Genomic DNA, 13,817 nt, shown 5'->3' with positions numbered 1-13,817 from the left:
ATCCATTGCCTCTAATTGCTTTCAAATTTTTTCTCGTGTCAACATAGAACAATAGGAGTGTTGTTTTATTTTTTGTGATTTTTCGGGGTTCGTTTGGACATTTTAATGCATTAAGTGAGTTTTCAATGCATTTATGTGCATAATTCAAATTTGAACTACATGCACATGCTCCGGTGCATATAAATTGGTTGAAAAATCAAATCTTTTGTCCTTGATGCATGCTTAGGTCCCATGCAAGAAATGGGAATGAATGTCAAACACCCTGCCACCGTCACTCGGCCGCAAACATTGAGATACCTGGTTTTTAAATTCTAGTAAATCCAAAACTCGTCTGAAATTCATGAAACTTGGCATGCTATCATGGAGCGGCATCAACATGGCGTCATAACGTTTTTGTCCCATTTGGGGCAGGTTTGGGTATATGCTTCTCACAAACCAGAGCTTCTCACAACAAGCATGATGGTTTCGGTAGGGAACGCCCCAACTTTGGGGACGAAACGATATCCATTGCCTCTTATTGCTTTCAAATTATTTCTCGTGTCAACATAGAACAATAGGAGTGTTGTGTTATTTTTGTGATCTTTCGGGGTTCGTTTGGACATTTTTATGCATTAAGTGAGTTTTCAATGCATATATGTGCATAATTCAAATTTGAACTACATGCACATGCTCCGGTGCATATAAATTGGTTGAAAAATCAAATCTTTTGTCCTTGGGTGCATGCTTAGGTCCCATGCAAGAAATGGGAATGAATATCAAACACCTTGCCACTGTCACTCGACCGCAAACATTGAGATACCTGGTTTTAGATTCTAGTAAATGCAAAACTCGTCTAAAATTAATGAAACTTGGCATGCTATCATGGAGCGGGATCAACATGGCGTGGTAAAGTTTTTGTCCCATTTGTGGCAGGTTTGGGTATATGCTTCTCACAAACCAGAGCTTCTCACAACAAGCATGATGGTTTCGGTAGGGAATGCCCCAACTTTGGGGACGAAACGATATCCACTGCCTCTTATTGCTTTCAATTTTTTTCTTGTGTAAACATAGAACAATAGGAGTGTTGTGTTATTTTTTGTGATTTTTCATGGTTCGTTTGGACATTTTTATGCATTAAGTGAGTTTTCAATTCATTTATGTACATAATTCAAATTTGAACTACATGCACATGCTCCGGTGCATATAAATTGGTTGAAAAATCAAATCTTTGTCCTTGGGTGCATGCTTAGGTCCCATGCAAGAAATGGGAATGAATGTCAAACACCCTGCCACCGTCACTCGGCCGCAAACATTGAGATACCTGGTTTTTAAATTCTAGTAAATCCAAAACTCGTCTGAAATTCATGAAACTTGGCATGCTATCATGGAGCGGCATCAACATGGCGTGGTAATGTTTTTGTCCCATTTGGGGTAGGTTTGGGTATATGCTTCTCACAAACCAGAGCTTCTGACAACAAGCATGATGGTTTCGATAGGGAACGCCCCAACTTTAGGGGCGAAACGATATCCATTGCCTCTTATTGCTTTCAATTTTTTTTTCTCGTGTCAACATAGAACAACATGAGTGTTGTGTTTTTTTTGTGATTTTTCGTGGTTCTTTTGGACATTTTTATGCATTAAGTGAGTTTTCAATGCATTTATGTGCATAATTCAAATTTGAACTACATGCACATGCTCCAGCGCATATAAATTGGTTGAAAAATCAAATCTTTTGTCCTTGGGTGCACGCTTAGGTCTCATGCAAGAATTGGGAATGAATGTCAAACACCCTGCCACCGTCACTCGGCCGCAAACATTGAGATACCTGGTTTTTAGATTCTAGTAAATCCAAAACTCGTCTGAAATTCATGAAACTTGGCATGCTATCATGGAGCGGCATCAACATGGCGTGGTAATGTTTTTGTCCCATTTGTGGCAGGTTTGGGCATATGCTTCTCACAAACCAGATCTTCTCACAACAAGCATGATGGTTTCGGTAGGGAACGCCCCAACTTTGGGGACGAAACGATATCCATTGCCTCTTATTGCTTTCAATTTTTTACTCGTGTCAACATAGAACAACAGGAGTGTTGTGTTATTTTTCGTGATTTTTCGGGGTTCGTTTGGACATTTTTATGCATTAAGTGAGTTTTCAATTCATTTATGTGCATAATTCAAATTTGAACTACATGCACATGCTCCGGTGCATATAAATTGGTTGAAAAATCAAATCTTTGTCCTTGGGTGCATGCTTAGGTCCCATGCAAGAAATGGGAATGAATGTCAACACCCTGCCACCGTCACTCGACCGCAAAAATTGAGATACCTGGTTTTTAAATTCTAGTAAATGCAAAACTCATCTGAAATTCACGAAACTTGGCATGCTATCATGGAGCGGCATCAACATGGCGTGGTAAATTTTTTGTCCCATTTGGGGTAGGTTTGGGTGTATGCTTGTCACAAACCAGAGCTTCTCACAACAAGCATGATGGTTTCGGTAGGGAACGCCCCAACTTTTGGGGCGAAACGATATCCATTGCCTCTTATTGCTTTCAAATTTTTTCTCGTGTCAACATAGAACAATGGGAGTGTTGTGTTATTTTTTGTGATTTTTCATGGTTCGTTTGGACATTTTTATGCATTAAGTGAGTTTTCAATGCATTTATGTGCATAATTCAAATTTGAACTACATGCACATGCTCTGGTGCATATAAATTGGTTGAAAAATCAAATCTTTGTCCTTGGGTGCATGCTTAGGTCCCATGCAAGAAATGGGAATGAATGTCAAACACCCTGCCACCGTCACTTGGCCGCAAACATTGAGATACCTGATTTTTAAATTCTAGTAAATCCAAAACTCGTCTGAAATTCATGAAACTTGGCATGCTGTCATGGAGCGGAGTCAACATGGCCCGGTAAAGTTTTTGTCCCATTTGGGGAAGGTTTGGGTATATGCTTCTCACAAACCAGAGCTTCTCACAACAAGGATGATGGTTTCGATAGGGAACGCCCCAACTTTGGGGGCGAAACGATATCCATTGCCTCTTATTGCTTTCAATTTTTTTTCTTGTGTCAACATAGAACAACAGGAGTGTTGTGTTATTTTTTGTGAGTTTTCGGGGTTCGTTTGGACATTTTATGCATTAAGAGAGTTTTCAATGCATTTATGTGCATAATTCTAATTTGAACTACATGCATATGCTTCGGTGCATATAAATTGGTTGAAAAATCAAATCTTCGTCCTTGGGTGCATGCTTAGGTCCCATGCAAGAAATGGGAATGAATGTCAAACACCCTGCCACCGTCACTCGGCCGCAAACATTGAGATACCTGGTTTTTAAATTCTAGTAAATCCAAAACTCGTCTGAAATTCAGGAAACTTGGCATGCTATCATGGAGCGGCATCAACATGGCGTGGTAAAGTTTTTGTCCCATTTGGGGCAGTTTGGGTATATGCTTCTCAAAAATCAGAGTTTGTCACAACAAGCATGATGGTTTCGGTAGGGAACGCCCCAACTTTGGGGGCGAAACGATATCCATTGCCTTGTATTACTTTTGAAAGTGCGTTATTTCGACTAGAGGGGGGGTGAATATGCAATTTTTATGAATTCTTCACTGAGGAATTTCAAGGTGAGGAAATTCCTAAGCGAAGAACTACTTGCAGCGGAATAAGTACTCAGATGTAAACATAACAGAACACAAGCATGGTCATCTTGATGAAATGAAGACAAGCAGAGAGTACAGAAAGCGTAAACAGGATACACAGGATGAAGACAAACAGACTGAAGAAATTGAACTGAGGAAATTGAGAAAGTCGTCAGTCAAAGTCTTCGAACAGATATGAACAGGCACACAACACACTAATGAATAAATGAAAGAGTTGAGGAAATAGAACCAGTAAGCTTGGTGAAGACAATGATTTGGTAGACCAGTTCCAACTGCTGTGACAGTTGTACGTCTGGTTGGAGCGGCTAGGTATTCAAACCTGAGGACACACAGTCCCGGACACACAGTCCTCACCGTATTCTCCTTGAGCTAAGGTCACACAGTCCTCACCCAATCACTCGTGGTAAGTCTTCAGGTGACTTCAAAACCTTCACAAACTCGGTCACTCGGCGATCCACAATTTCCTCTTGGATGCTCTAGACCATGACGCCTAACCGTCTGGAAGATGCACAGTCTTCAAAGGTAACAAGCGTCAGATCTATGCAAGATCAATCTCTTCAGTTATGCTCAATCACTTTGGGTTTGTAGGTGTTTGGGTTTGGGTTTTCCTCACTTGATGATTTTCGCTCAAAGTCCTCGGAGGATGGGATGCTCTCAAATGACAAGTGTCAGTTTCTCTCGGAGCAGCCAACTAGCTAGTGGTTGTAGGGGGGCGGCTATTTAGCCTAGGGAGCAGCCCGACATGATAAGACATAAATGCCCTTCAATGATATGACCGTTAGATGGGTAGATATTTTGGGACAGCTGGCGTATAGGACAACAACGGACGAAAATTTGACTATCAAATTCCTCAAGGCTACTATGTTCCTCACTGTGTAGGCAATCCGCACTGGCGAATTCCTAACTCCTCAGTCAGAACAAATTCCTCAGAGACCAGAAGAACTTCATCTCTGTCACTGAAGAAATTGATTGAACTGTATGAGATTTCCAATGGCTTCACTCGAAGGGATTGGTAGGTGTAGGATTTTGAGTTGAGCATCACTTGGAAATTTTTCCTTAGTATTTCCTCGACCCCCTTTAACAGTACGGTGTTTCCTATGACTCAAGAAAGAGAAAATGAAACTACGAAAACAAAAGTCTTCACGCTTCATGTTCCTCGAATGAATACCAACTCTTCAAGGTCACACCAATTTCTTCACTTTCAAAGTCTTCAGAAAGTCTTCAGAAATCCAAGGTCTTCAGTCGAAGACATTCATTTTTAGGGGTCGACTTTCACTGTAAATATCAAACTCCTCATAGACTTATAGACCTGTGTACACTCATAAACACATTAGTCCCTTAACCTATAAGTCTTCAATACACCAAAATCACTAAGGGGCACTAGATGCACTTACAATCTCCCCCTTTTTGGTGATTGATGACAATATAGGTTAAGTTTTCAACGGGATAAACATATGAAGTGTAAATACTGATATTGAGGAATTTGATTGCAAGATATAGAAGAAATCCCCCTGAAGATGTGCATAGTGAGGAATTTGCTTTTGAAGCAATGCACATTTGAAGAGTAGAATCATGGAGATCTCCCCCTATATTTTGTAATTCATACACGCATTTGACATATAATATGAAGAATTTGAAATGCATGATGAAATATGGTGACTGATGTAATTCAGCATGCGTGCATTAACATTAATGAGGAATAAGAATGCAGAAAATCTTAGCAAAAGTATCAGACCACCATAGAGTTTAAGTTTACAACTTGATCAAATAAAGTCTTAGAAGAACGAGAGTTGTAACTTAGCATAAAATGCCCATATAGGTAGACCCGCTTGAAGACTAACTCAAATTTCTCCCCCTTTGTCATCGAACGACCAAAAGGATCGAAAATGAGGACTAACGCCCCTGAAGAATGTCAAGTTGATGGAGGAGCACCAGCGTTGTTGGGGTCATTTGTTGTTGTAGGGCCTGCCGCAGTGTCGTCCAAGTCTTCATACTCGTCGGTGTCGCGTGATGAAGAATATGAGCTGGCCACCAAGGAAGGAACCTTAACCTTCTTGAATTTCTTCGGTGGATGTGCAGACCAGTCAAAATCCTCCTTGAGACCCATTTGCTTCAGGTCTTCTTCACCATACAGATGTGACAGTATAGCCCAGGTGCGACCGAAGACTTCATGGAGGTAGAAATGGTTTTTCTTCACTTCATTGTGCGTAGCAGTCATGTTGTGAAGAATAGAACCAAACTGACGCTTAACCCATTTGTGGTTTCGATCCACCTTCTGGTGAAGACTAAGAAGAAGCTCATGGTCAGTCATCACTCTTGGAGCTGTGTCTTGAGGATTTGGCTTTGAGGCATGAGCGGCAGAATCATGAGTAGCAGAATCATCATTGGTGGAATAAGATGCAGCTTTGCGAAACTGACCATCTAATGGACGAATGCCTTCATCAATAATAGCAGGTGCCTTGCCCTTGTCATCAGCTGAGGAATTTGTCCGCTTGAGGACTTCAATTGGGGGCAAGTAGCTGAGGTGATTCTAAAAATCAGCCTTGTAGTTGAGTGAAGACCTTATTCTTAGGAATCTCATAATCCAAGGTGCATAAGGCTTCAACTCAAATGGAGAGAGTGCAAAATTTGCCAGAGTCCTCATGAAGAAATCATGATAATTGACAGGAATGCCATGCATGACGTTGAATAGCAAATTCTTCATGATGCCAACAATTTACTCATCAGATAGTCGTGGCCTTTGATAGGACTCAAAGTCTTCGTCAGAACGCGATAGACTGTTCTTGGCACATACAACAATTCCTTCACAAGGAATTTGGTCCCTGGGGCTTGACCGGGCTTGAGAGGCTTCATTAGAACTTGCATGTAATGACCAGTGAGTTCAGGCTCTTGGTACAGACAACGAGCACCTTCAAGGGGAGGACTGATTGGCAGGGCATGAAGTAATTCAGAGGCCGGTGCTTTGTAATGACTATTTCGGTCATCCAGTCCAACACCCAAGTGTTGATATCGTCAGCCTCACCTGTGACGTGCAGCGTTGCGTAGAACTGAAGAATGAGCTCTTCATTCCAATCGCAAATATCCGTGCAAAAGTTGAGCAGTCCTGCATCATGAAGCACACTAAGGACTGGAGAGAAGCAAGGCAGTGATTCCTTGTCCACGTGAGGAATATGCTCATGGTCGAAGACTTTGTCTTTGTTGAAAAGCAGTGAAGAATAGAAAGTTGCCTGGCTGGCAGTCCAGAAACGCTTCCTTCTAAGATGAGCAGAGTCATATGGGTTGTAGTCAGTGAAGAAAACATGCTCGCCGAAGAAGTCATCAGCCTTGAATTTCCGCTTCTTCGAGAAGGGATCCTTAGGCTTGGGCTGAGGAGTATCGGTCAATTGCATCACCACCTCAGGAATTGCAATCTCAGGATCCACAGGCTGAGAAATTTCAGCTTCTGCGTCAGTGGCAGCCTGGGTTTTCAAATCTTCATGAACATTTTCTTCAGCACTAGTGGCTGGAATTTCTTTATGGACAGACGGTGTGGCATGAGGTTCTTCAGATCCTATTTGTACTTCAGTATTCACAGGGGACTGAGGAATTTGTTGAAGGGGTGTGAACAGAGGAGAATTGGGGTGCTGACTTTCCCAAAAGTCATCGTTCAACACTGGAGTTGTGCACCCAATGTCCACATCTTCTTCTTCACTCTTTTCCTCAACGCCGGCCTCTTCAGCGGTGAACTGAGGCATGGGCGATGAGACTATTGGGGTTGAAGGGATTGCATCCGCTTCAATTTCTTCATCCAGCTGCTCTGAAGCAGCAGCAGAAGGAATGTCATCATCAGATCCACTTGGGATCACATATTCTTCATCAAAAGGAACAAGGTTCTTTGATGGCATGGATGAGACAGGAACAACATCAATTGGATTCTCATAATAACTAGTCAGCGGCTTCATCTTCTTCGGAGCTGAAGAATCTGATGAAGTTGATGCCTTCCTTTTCTTCACGGCTGCAAGCTCTGCAGTCTTGGTCTTCTTCACATCTGATGCAGACGGAAGGATCGGAGTTGGTGTAGGTGCAGGAGGAGCAGAGGAATTTGGTTCAATTACTTCAGGAACAATTGATGCAGTTGCCCTGACTTCTTCAGTTTCTTCAGGCGCAACACTAGTGGTTGCCCTGGCAATTTCTTCAGCGGCTGGAATGCAGTCATCAGCCCTGGTACTCTGAGTTTCTTTAGCAGCCTGATTTTCATCAGCAGTGCTGGCATGTTCTTTAGTCGGCTGAGCAGATGCCTTAGCCTGAGGAATTTCTTGTTGCGTTGGGGCTGCAACATTGGAAGCAAATTTTTCAGCTAGTTTCACAAAACGGACCTTGGCTCCCAGCCAATCAGCGCGGTATGTGTCAAATTCATCGCTGAGTTTCTTGATCTCAGACTGAGTAGTGACAAGTTCTTCAGTTGTCATAGAGGCAACGTTTTTCTTCAGGAAGCGCTCCTTCTTGTACTGCGCTTTCTTCAACTGCCTGACCTTTTCAAATTTCCATTTTTCTTCCTGAATGAAGGCAGTCAACATATGACTTTGGCCAGGATTCAATTTGAAGTCAGGCATAGGAGTGTTGGGGTCCTTGTGCCAGAGATCAATGTAATCAAGGATTAATTTAGGATCCAAATGCAGAGGCACATTTGTGCCTTTGGCTCTAGCGGCCTTGAGCTGCCTGTCTCTGATGATTTCAGCAAGCTCTTCATCATCAGCTTCGTCTTCATCAGATGACACTTGAAAAGTGACCTGCTTCTTGTGAGGACTTGGTCGAGAGCCTCGTCCAGCAGTGGCCTTTTTCTTCAGGAGAGAGGGGCCAGTTGATGAACTGGGTGGAGCTAAAGAACTAGCAGAAGGTCCTGAGGCAATAGAGATGCCTGTTGTCCTTTTGCACGTGGCGAGATGCACAGGTGCTGAGGATTTTGTCGGAGGAGCTGAGGACTTTGGAGGAGCTGGAGCAGCTTGAGGAGTTGGCCGTGAGGGCTTTGAAGAATCTGGCCGTGAGGGAGTTGCTGAGGAACTTGGTCGTGAGGGCATCTGAAGCACTTTGCTTATGAGCAGGCTTCTTTGTCATGGCCTTCTTTGGCTTGCTTGCAGAGGCCTCAGCAGTGGTAGCAGCAGCAGAGTCTTCATTAAATTTCCTCACTGCTTCTTTTGCTTGTTTGGCCAGTTTGGCCTGGCGCTTGGCCCATTCATCAGGATAGTCCTCACCATGCTTGAGGCTGGTAGGATCAACTTCTTGGCCAGGTGCCAATGGAGGTCTTGAGCATGGAGGGGTAACAGCGAATTTCTTCATGTACTTAGGAGTGACATATCTGTACTCCCTCCACTCTCTTGCCCATCTCCTCTCAATCTTTTGGATGCGCACTTTGCGCTCATTCTTGGTTTCCTCACGGGGTGTGCAGTACCCTGCATAGATGTCATCAGGGATTTCAAACGCAGTGTTGACCTCAGGTCTCTTTCCTCCCTTCTGTGGCTTCTTGCCGTCAGCCATTTTCTTCAGCTAAGGAATATGAACAACAGAATTCTCTGAAGAGGTGTGTAACTTTTCTTCGAGGAACGCTGCAAATGAGTTAAGTTGATGAGAACCTAGAGATTCAGCAGCGGACATGAGTACCTGTGAACAGAGTATAGTTGCGATGAATTTGGAGAGGTCATATGCGTTCTCAGAAGTTTTTCAAAAAGAACAAGTTTGAGGAATTTGACCAGATGAGTCTTGAGAAATTTCACTAAGCGCTCTTTGTCTTAGGTTCCAGAGTTGTACAGATTGAAAATCCACACAATTGAGGAATCTTGAAGAAAAATGTTGCTTAGGGAAACAGATCAAGAACAGATGTTATGTGAGGTGTTTAGTGTGTGAAGATTTGAAGAATAAACATCTTTTGAAGATTTTGTAGAAAACGTCAGAATCAACAAGGGCAGTAGAAGTAACTTTTAATTACCCTTGACGAAGAACACGACGAACTGGGAAGTGTAGATTTGAAGCTCGTCGGTTCAGATCTTCCACGCCCTAACTTGGCAGAGGAAGACAGCTACGGCGGCGACGGAGTGAAGAAATCCGCAGCCGGCGCGAGTACGACGGCGACGAGGTCGAGGCGGTGAAGCTCTTCCTCACCGGCGACGATGAAGTAGCGGCGGCGCTAGGTTTTGGGAAGCTCGAGCGGGATTGAGGTCGAGCGGAGTAAAAACGAAGTGAGGAAGGGGAGGGGGTATTTATAGCCAAGTGAAAAACTGTTCGCCCGAGGAAATTGGATGAACGTGCCCCTGACCCTTCTCATTCGCGTGACATGTGTCACCCACGTACAAAGAGGTGGCGATCGTGCGAGATCGTGGGTGAATAGATAAGTATTTCGTGGAATGTGGAATGGTTTGAGCGGCAAATGCCAAAAATTTAGATAAGATAAGTTTTAAAGTTCCATTCGCAAATTCTTCAGCTGACAAGGGCACAGTGAAGATTTTGAACGAGTTTCAAATAGAACGCACATGAAGAATTTGTGAATAGATTGGGTTGAGTTTAGCATAGAGGGGGAAGGGTCCGATCACATTCACTTAGCAGAAAAAGCGACTTGAAGAAATAGGAATAAGTGAATGCTGTAGAGGACATAAACTTAAATATATATATAGCCAATGAAGAAAAATGACGGAAACAGTGAAGACATTGCAAAGTTGAAGAAATTGAACAACTGAGGAATTTCAGAAATAAAAAAAAACTCAGATTGAAGATTTTCAACTTCTGGTGGTGGTGTGACCCACCGTGTAAGAATGATGATTTCAGACACCGCGTACAATTGTCGTAGGGTTCTGAGAATCAAATTCTTCGTTAATTTCTTCACTTAGAGTGTTAGTCTTCATTGATTGAAGAAAAACGTTTCTTCATGTGTTGCACATCTAAGTCATCAATTTTGCATAAGTGTTAGGATGAGTGTCCTTTTCAAAGAACATTCAAAGATTCTAAGATATTTAGCTCACACCACAACTTGCTAAATCTCTTCTCATCCAAGGGCTTTGTGAAGATATCGGCTAGCTGTTCTTCAGTCTTCACATGCTCAATAGAAATGTCGCCCTTCCAACACATGATCACGAAGAAAATGATGAAGAATCTGGATGTGCTTTGTCTTCGACTGCTAAACTGGGTTATGAGCAATCTTGATGGCACTCTCATTGTCACAGTAGAGAGGCACATTTTTCATGCTGACGCCGTAGTCCTTGAAAGTTTGCTTCATCCACAGCAGTTGAGCACAGCAAGAACTAGCATCAATGTACTCAGCTTCAGCAGTAGACAGTGATACGCAGTTCTATTTCTTCGAGGACCAACAGACCAAAGATCGTCTGAGAAAATGGCATGTGCCAGATTTTGAATTGCGGTCCACACGATCACCAGCATAGTCAGAGTCTGAATATCCAATGAGATCAAAAGCCGAGCCCTTGGGGTACCATAATCCAAGTGTTGATGTGTGAGCTAGATATCGAAGAATATGCTTCACAGCCTTATGGTGTGATTCCTTCGGTGTAGCTTGAAATCGGGCACACATGCAAACATTAAGCATAATGTCTGGCCTAGATGCACATAAGTACAATAAAGAACCAATCATGGAGCGGTAGACCTTTTGATCGAAGTCAATACCATTTTCATCAGTGCATAGATGACCATTTGTGGGCATAGGAATTTTGACCCCTTTGCAATCTGGCATGCCGAATTTCCTCAATACGTCCTTGAGGTATTTCTCCTGAGATATGAACATGCCATTGTGATGTTGATGAATTTGAAGACCTAAGAAGAATTTCAATTCTCCCATCATAGACATTTGATATTCTTCACTCATCATATAGGCAAATTCATCACTGTAACGTTGGTCAGTACAGCCAAAGATAATATCATCAACATAAATTTGGCACACAAATAATTCACCATCATAAGATTTAGTGAAAAGAGTAGGGTCGAGTGAACCGGGTTTGAAGCCTTTCTTCATGAGGAATTCCTTCAAAGAATCATACCACGCCCGAGGGGTCTGCTTGAGGCCATATAGGGCCTTATTGAGTCTGAAGACTTTGTCAGGATGCTTTGGATCTTCAAAACCTGGGGGTTGAGCAACATATACTTCTTCCTCAAGCTTACCATTGAGGAATGCACTTTTCACATCCATTTGATATAAAGTGATATCATGATGGTTAGCATAAGCAAGTAATATGAGAATAGCCTCAAGTCTAGCAACAGGTGCAAAAGTTTCATCGAAATCAATTCCTTCAACCTGTGTGTAGCCTTGAGCTACAAGCCGTGCCTTATTCCTCACCACAAGGCCATTTTCATCTTGCTTGTTGTGGTAGATCCACTTCGTGCCAATGATGTTGTGCTTGCGAGGATCTGGAAGTTTGACCGGTTCCCAGACGTTGTTGAGCTCGAACTGATGTAATTCTTCTTGCATAGCTTGAATCCACTCAAGCTCCAGAAATGCTTCATCTACCTTAGTGGGCTCTGTGATGGAGAAAAAAGCAAAGTGCCCACAAAAGTTAGACAAATGTGAAGCTTTTGAGAGTGTGAGAGGACCTGGAATGTTGATGTCGCTGATGATTTTCTCAATCTGCACTTCATTTGTGACGCGAGGATGAGCGGGTTGTCTTCGAGGAATTTGATCAGCATTTTCGTCAGCACCATTTTCTTCAGGTGCATCAGCATGACGTTCTTCACGTTCTGGAATGACTTCTTCAGCAGATTCTTCGGTAGGAATGACATCCTCAGTAGCTTTGAACTTGATAGTTTCCTCAGGTGACTGTTCATCTAACACAGAAGGTAGGTGCTCTCTTTGGGGGCCATTAGTTTCATCGAACCGCACATCTACAGTTTCAACAACTTTGTGGTGAACATTGTTGAAGACTCTGTAGGTGTGCGAGTCCGTTCCGTAACCAAGCATAAAACCTTCATGTGCTTTCGGTGCAAATTTAGAATTGTGATGAAGATCTCTAATCCAACATTTAGCACCGAAGACTTTGAAATAACTCACATTGGGTTTCTTGTCAGTGAGGAGTTCATATGCAGTATTTTTGAAGAATTTATGAAGATATAGCCTGTTGATGATGTGGCACGCAGTATCAATTGCCTCAATCCAGAAATGACGAGGAGTCTTGTATTCATCAAGCATAGTGCGAGCCATCTCAACAAGAGTCCTGTTCTTGCACTCCACAACGCCATTTTGCTGAGGAGTATAAGGAGCAGAAAACTCATGAGTAATACCAAGTTCATCAAGATAGTCATCAAGACCAGAGTTCTTGAACTCAGTTCCATTGTCACTTCTGATGTGCTTGATCTTCACACCAAAGTTGGTTGAATCCCTCGAGGAAAATTATTTGAAGACTTCCTGCACCTCATGTTTGTAAGTCACAATATGGACCCATGTGTAACGAGAGTAATCATCAACAATAACAAAGCCATATAGAGATGTATCATTTGTAACTGCTGAATAATGATTAGGACCAAAGAGATCCATGTGAAGCAATTCAAATGGTCGAGTGGTAGTCATGATAGTCTTCGCTGGATGTTTGGCCTTGGTCATCTTTCCAGTTTCGTAGGCTCCGCATAAGTGATCCTTGAGGAATTTGACATTCTCAATGACAATGACATGCTTCTTCTTCGCGAGCGTGTGCAGATTCCTCATGCCAGCATGACCAAGTCGTCGATGCCATAGCCAGCCTTCTGAAGCTTTTGCAAGTAGACATATGGCTGGTTGTGGTCCTGTAAAGAAATCAACAATATACAGATCTCCTCTCCTAAAGCCTTCGAAGACTTTGGAATTATCAGCTTCCATGATCACAACACAACGATACTTGCCAAAGATAACGACCATATCGAGATCACAAAGCATTGAGACATACATGAGGTTGAATCCTAAGGACTCGACAAGCATGACTTTGTCCATGTGTCGATCCTTTGAGAATTCTTCACCACCCACATCTGAAGGGGTGGCAAAGAGTTCATCACTCTGCGAGCTCCATATGAGAAAGGTGGCATAGAAGCCAATCCACTTCGTTTCACATAAGAGGAGTTAGGGTAAGCATATGAATAAGTAGAGAAATTCTTCGAGGACTTATGAACATAATGATTAGAAGAATAATGCTCATATTCATAGCCCTTAGCTCTTCCCTGCGAAACAGAGATGT

This window comes from Triticum aestivum, chromosome 3D (assembly GCF_018294505.1).
Source record: "Triticum aestivum cultivar Chinese Spring chromosome 3D, IWGSC CS RefSeq v2.1, whole genome shotgun sequence".
NCBI classification, from domain to species: domain Eukaryota; kingdom Viridiplantae; phylum Streptophyta; class Magnoliopsida; order Poales; family Poaceae; genus Triticum; species Triticum aestivum.
Note: the sequence above shows the minus strand (reverse complement) of the source record.